The sequence below is a fragment of the Berghia stephanieae genome, chromosome 11 (assembly GCF_034508935.2).
Source record: "Berghia stephanieae isolate SIO BIC M18660-M18661 chromosome 11, UCSD_Bste_1.3, whole genome shotgun sequence".
Taxonomy (NCBI): domain Eukaryota; kingdom Metazoa; phylum Mollusca; class Gastropoda; order Nudibranchia; family Aeolidiidae; genus Berghia; species Berghia stephanieae.
In genome coordinates this window covers 19727867-19734704 of record NC_088370.1, presented here as the reverse complement: position 1 = coordinate 19734704, position 6838 = coordinate 19727867, and the positions used below count along the sequence as shown (strand labels likewise).

The following is a 6838-nucleotide window of genomic DNA, read 5'->3' as shown; positions in this document are numbered from 1 at the left end:
CTTGCAGTGTCTTCTATCCACCCGTGTCTGTTTTTCAATTGCTTTTTGTCTTTGTCTTGGCATGAGATTACTTGGTTTTGTCCTGGCCCTGGCCTGAGTCCTTGGCTGGGAGGTAATCAGTCGTATGTATTGTAATAGTTTTGGGAGATTGATTTTTTTTCAATAAATCATCTCTCTGTTATGTATTCTTATTTTTTTTTTTAACATATGATTTGTAAACGTTTGAGTGTATTCCTCTTAGTGGGATCTTGTACTGATGTCTGGATGAGACGTTTATGTGATCTCAAACTAAGTACACTGGAATATAGATCTATTCCTTATTTGAACAATTTCCCCTTTGTCTTACTTTTCCCCAAGTCCTTTTAATTGTACAACTAGAATGTTTATACTATAATAATAATAATAATAATAATAATAATAATAATAATAATAATAATAATAATAATAATAATAATAATAATAATAATAATAATAATAATAATAATAATAATAATGCTTTATTGCATCTCAAAAAGGATTTTTTTTGTACAGACGTGTTATAATTTACACAATAAGATAAAAATACAATGGAAATAGGATGTATATATAAAAAAGGAACAGCTCCATAACCAGAGCTGCGCTTTATAATATGAATAATTTCAACACTGTAAAATAGTTAAAACTGTCACTATAAATTGAAAATTGAAAAGATTGCAAAACAAATAAATTAATAAATTAATATTTAAATTTTTTGAAAGTAAAAATGCGAAATAATTATATAAAATGATTATTTCTTGTTGTTATAAAGCCTAATACTGGACGGCAGAAAAGATTTTCGGTGTCTCTCTGTTTTTGTTGAAATAGAGAAAGGGCGACCACTTCTTTCTGACATAATAACTGATGGTCTTAGTGGATGATACTGGTCATTTAATATTTTAGTTATTTTATTTATACAACATTTCTCGTATAAAAGATCTACATCGTCAACATCATTTATATAGCGTTTAATGGATTTTTTAATATTTGAATTTATTTTGTTCCTTTCCACTGCTAAGCACTTGCCTCCCCAAGCTGTTATACAAAATGACAAAACACTTTCGATTACTGCTCTATAAACTAATGTGCAGAGGGTTTTATCTATTCTAAACTGAGAGAGTTTTGATAAAAAATATGTACCTCTGCACATCTTATGCCTAATTATTTTCGAGTGTTCATCCCACTTGAGCCTGTCATCAATTGTTACACCAAGGTATTTGTAGTGAGGAACTCGCTGGACGAATTGGTCCTTTAATTTTAACGGTTCTATCGGTTCCTTCACTCTCCTAAAGTCAATCACTAGCTCCTTTGTCTTGCTTATGTTAAGCTCTAGGTGGTGGGCATCACACCAAGACACAAATCTATTAATTTCTTGCCTATAAGCCACTTCGTTGCCATTTGCTATGAGGCATTGAAGAGCGGTATCATCTGCAAACTTTATTAAAGGGACACTCAGGTTTTGACTTCTACAGTCATTCGTGTATATTGTGAATAATACAGGGGACAATACACAACCTTGAGGAGCACCAGTATTTGTAGTTATACAGGAAGATATGTTTTGTCCTAATTGAACATATTGTGCTCTATCCGTAAGAAATTCGAGCACCCAAGCAATTATATACTTGTTTAAATTCAGACTAGTCAATTTTTGAACAACCAACTGAGGATGCATTGTATTGAACGCTGAAGAAAAATCTGCAAAAGCAATCTGCAATAGCTCTTAGCGTGATCCAGATGCCTGTAGATGTTGTTTGTAAACAGCAAAATGGCATCCTCTACGCCACGTCCTGGTTTGTAAGCAAATTGATGACTATCGCTCAATGGCATAAACTGGTTCCTAATTTTAACAAGAACAAGTTTTTCTAAAGATTTCATGACTATTGAAGTCAGTGTAACAGATCTGAGATCGTTCATAGATTCAAGTTTTTCTTTTCTTGGAACAGGAATAATTTTTGAAGTTTTCCAAATTTCAGGGATCGAAACGCATTGGAGGGACCAGTTAAAATATGTGTATAAATGGGGGAAAGCTGATGGGCACATTCTTTTAATAATTTTCCTTTCAATCCATCCGGCCCAGCAGCCTTCCTCTCGTTTAGTTTCGAAAATACGAATCTCGTTTCTTCTTCACTGACCTCAATAGTCATTTCATCTTCCAAAGCCCTGTCTAATTTATGTATTTCATTTTCAATATCAAATTTGTTTGCTGTGTCGAAACGTGAATAAAATTTATTTAGAGTGTCAATTTCGATATCTTCTGATATAATCGTGGGCTTTGGATTATAGTTAACAGCAGTTTTAAGCCCCCGCCACGTGTCCCGTATATCCCCAGAAGAAAATAATAATAATAATATAATAATAATATAATGAACTTATATAGCGCCCAGTTCCAATTTAGAGTTGCTCACTGGCGCTTTACATCAACACATCATGTATGATATAAAAATATAGAACTGGCATGTTAAAAACCACACAAATTCAATGACAACATAATATATTATAATACAATACATACTAAGAGTCCAAATTATATGCCCTACAGAAAAGCTCAGTTTTTAACCGTTTTCTAAAGATAAGTGGATTTTCACTATTTTTAGTTTCAATATTGATGGAGTTCCACAGTCGGGGGGCATGGTGGTCAAAGGATTTCTCATGAAAAACTAACGATTTTGGGGGTTCCCTTAGGATATTTAAATTAGCAGATTTTAAATTTCGACTGGGTTCATAAAGGTGGATAAGTTCCTGAAGGTAAACAGGGGCAGAATTGTTTAAGCAATTGAAAACATGGGTGAGTATTTTAAATTCAATTCTAAACTTTACAGGTAGCCAGTGTAGGTCCTCCTAAATCGGGGTTATATGCTCGCGCTTTTTTGATAACGTTACCAATCGAACTGCTTTGTTCTGTATCTTTTCGAGTCGATTAATGACATTATTATCACAACCATAGAGCAAGTTATTGCAATAATCAAGGCGGGTAAGAATCAAAGAGACCACAAGAAGTTTAGTAGTATCAATATCAAGAAGCCTTCTAATAGCACCAATAGATCTAAGATAAAGATTGCAGGATCTAGTTACATTAGTGACATGGGCAGACATGTTTAATTTGGTATCGAATAAAACTCCTAAGTTTCTCACAGGTTCTTTAGTGATGGGAATTACACACTCAGAAAGATTCAGGTTCAGCGTGGAAATGTCCACGAGGCCCCGTCTTGTAATTTGCAACACCTCTGTTTTGTTTTCATTTAACCTGAGTTTATTGCAACACATCCAGTCACTAATTTCAGAGATACAATTTTCTATATCCGTTATAACATTGAGATGATTGTCGATATTAATGGGAAACAGTAATTGGGTGTCGTCTGCGTAAAAATGGTACTTAATAAAATATTTTGAGATGGTCACCTAATTTTCTGATATAGAGGGTGAATAAAGAGGGTCCCAGAACTGAACCCTGTGGTACACCAAAAGATAGGGGACAAGGAGAAGAAAAGTCATGTCGGTTTACAGACACTGATTGAATTCTGTCAGAGAGGTAAGAAGAAAACCAGTCAAGAACAGTACCCCCAGATCCGTATAGTGTCTTAAGTCTGTCAATTAAAAGAGTATGGTCTATTGTATCAAAAGCCGCACTAAGGTCGAGTAGTATGATAATAACATCATCATTTTTCAGACATAAATGATTTACGATATCATTGTGGATTTTAATAAGAGCAGTTTCAGTGCTGTGAAAGGGGCGATAAGCAGACTGAAATTGAGAGAACAAATTGTGTTCATTCAAAAACGTGTTCAGCCTGAAAGCAACAATTTTCTCAATTAGTTTAGACATGAGGGTGAGATTCGAGACTGGTCGATTATTATTTGGGTCTTCTTTGTCAAGGCTAGATTTCTTTAATATGGGTGTGACAATAGCATGTTTAAGATTATTAGATACCTCACCAATAAACAAACTAGCATTTACAATATGAGTAAGAACGGGAACCAAAATATTAGCACTAGAAAGAACAAGCCATGAAGGAATGGGATCTATTGGGCTGGCTGTTTTGGAGCATTGTCTCAGCGCAGACAGTACTTCTGTTTCAGTGGCGGGTTCAAATTCGTCGAATGCTGCTCCGGGTGGAAGTGCATTAGTTTCAGTTATTTGTGCTTTCGTTGTCTTTTCTTTGTCCAACCTATTCCGAATACCTGATATTTTATCTCTAAAGTGTAGAGAGAAACTATTTGCGGTAGCAATAGGGTCCTCGAAATTATTTGAAGGGTGATCCTTCATCAGTTTGTTCAGGGTGGCGAACAGTTCACGTGAGTTTCGTTTGGCACTTGTTATTTTATTTTGAATGTATGTTTTTTACATGATAGAATTAATTTGTTCCGTTGGTGTTTTAGTCTTAAATAAATTTGATTATGAATTTCTAATTTGGTTTGACACCAAATCCGTTCGGCAGATCTGAGTTGTTTTAGTGTTTGTAACTCGTTGCAATACCACTCGGTGTTTGGTCGAAGGATAATTTCTTTCGTGACCAATGGGCACAGCTCATCGAACACAGTTTTCAGTGAATTATTATATGTGTTTACCATATCGTGAACATTATCACAACTCTTAACAGAGGCGAGTAATCCAAAGACCTGATGGATTCTTGAAATGTTTCTTTATTTAGTGATTTTGTTTTCCGGTATGTGATCGTTTTCTTGACGGTTGTTTTGCATTCGATTTTTAGATTTAAAGCAATCAGGTTATGATCTGAAATTGTGCGATCCAAAACGTCAAGGTTATCAATTATTTTGTTATCTTTCCTGGAAATTATTAAGTCTAAGATGTGCCCCGCCTTGTGAGTTCCGTCCTTTACATATTGTCTTAAATTGTGACTATCTAAAATGTCCTTTAACTTCAAACATTTTGTATCCGTTAGATCGTCCATGTGAACATTGAAATCGCCCAGTATAAAAATTTTACCTTTGGTTGTGCTTGTTTCTAACGCGAGCGTATCGATTTCGTCATAGAATTGATTATGTGTGAGTTTATTCCTTGTAGATGGAGGAGGTCTATAAATTACAACAAGATGGCTCTTCTCATTCCTTTCCGATGTTAATGTCATATCTAGAGATTCGAAAGTTTTGTAACTAGATTGCGTCTTGTTTTTCTGTAGTTTAACGGATTTTTTATGAATAACAAAAATCCCTCCTCCTCGACCGGTTTTTCGATGCTGTGCTATGAAACTATATCCTCGTGGAATCAGTTTACTGTCATTGTTTTTAAACCAACTTTCCGTGATAATAAAAATATCCAAATCCTTCTCAATGATAATATTTTCAATTAAGGCTTCCTTTTTAGTAACGGACCTTGCGTTGAGCAAACCAACTTTAAGACATTTATGATTATGATAATTGTTGTTAGACGATGAGTTGTTTATTTGTATAGGTAGCAAGGAATGTCGTCGGTCAATGGCCTTGTGTTGGAATGACGGTCTGAAGAAACGATTAAATACATTCATGACAACTTTTATCCTTTTCCTTTTCTTTCTTCCACCACTTTTTCCCCGTCTTGTCTTCCTTTCCTTCAACGGTTCATTCCTCATGTTTTGATTCTTTTACACATGTGATGATAATAGTTCATAATAATATAATCGAAAAATAATAAGTGGGGGCAGCTGGTAAGTTGTATTATATTTGTTAAGGGACTACAAGAAGGTATGCTGGTATTGAATTGCCGCTGGCATTCCAAGTGCTGGTGACAACATTTAAAGATAAAAACAAAAACAATAGCGTGTTGAATGGGGTATGGCGGCACGTAGAAATCAGGGATAAAAATCGGCCTCTTGAAGAATAAAATCCATTTATTTAATTAAAAATCAACTAAATACATAAAATGTTTTCATCACAGGGTGCACTGAACACTAAAAATCACAACTTTATAAAAATTATAGTCCAATAGTTTGAATTCACGAATAAAAATCTGCAAATAATAGAGAATAACACAGAGGTGGTAATGGATGCAGCCGTTCACCAGCGCTACACACTACATTCTCTCAAGCATTTTTCAATTTTATTTTTGTACTTGTCACTACAACTAGATATTACTCTCTTTATCTCTTTTTGTTTTGTTTTCAGATCTTTTTTGTTTCCACTAGTAAAGAGAGTTTTCTTTTGGTTCAATAATTTTAGATCTTTTGTTATCCAAGGCTTGTTGTTAGGATAATATTTTATTTCTTTTTTACAAGACACTAGCTGTTCACGGAATTTTAAATACTCACTCACACAGTCATTCAGCTCATCCAATTTCCTTCCTTTTTTACTGGTGCTGATGTGACCTAAATGTGTTGCTAGCGCCGTAAAACCCTTACAAACAACAAGCAAACAAACCAGTGCCTTTTTTCCCATACTATTCCCATTTGTTTTTATCTTTCTGCTCTCTTTGTTATTATGCATCGATAACGTGCGTTTCTCTTTCTCCATGTTCCTGATGTGGTCGAAATACTCGTCCACAGTGTAGCCTAACAACTTCTCCATCGTTTTCACCCGCTGCAGAAACAAATCTTTGGCAAACTGGTAAACGTAACAACAAGATATGAAGTGAGTGGAAAAGTGCCAGGAGACAATAGAGAATAAAAAATTTTTTCGCGGCGGTGGTGGGGTTTGAACCTGCGACCTTATTGGTACGACAACTCCGCCTGGCAGGTGAGAGCGTGGCTCTACCGTGTGAGCTATCCACGAATACAAAAATATTCGTTTCAAACCCAAGTCATATTTCTAGAGACCTCTCTCACCCACTTCTTGGAGATCGCAGGCTCGCTCGTTATTTTTGACCAGCAGTTAAGCTTAATAGCCAATATTC

At 35.1% G+C, this 6838-nt stretch overlaps 1 protein-coding gene across 1 annotated transcript in view; it reads left to right on the top strand.

The window, feature by feature from the left end:
* LOC144957327 (uncharacterized) overlaps positions 1–409 on the top strand; it is a 10869-nt gene extending 10460 nt beyond the window's left edge. Inside the window, exon 3 of the mRNA XM_078888466.1 lies at positions 1–409. This exon is cut by the window's left edge and continues 2134 nt beyond it. The gene's annotated coding sequence lies outside the window, so the exon portion shown is untranslated.
* Positions 410–6838: the final 6429 nt, after the last annotated feature.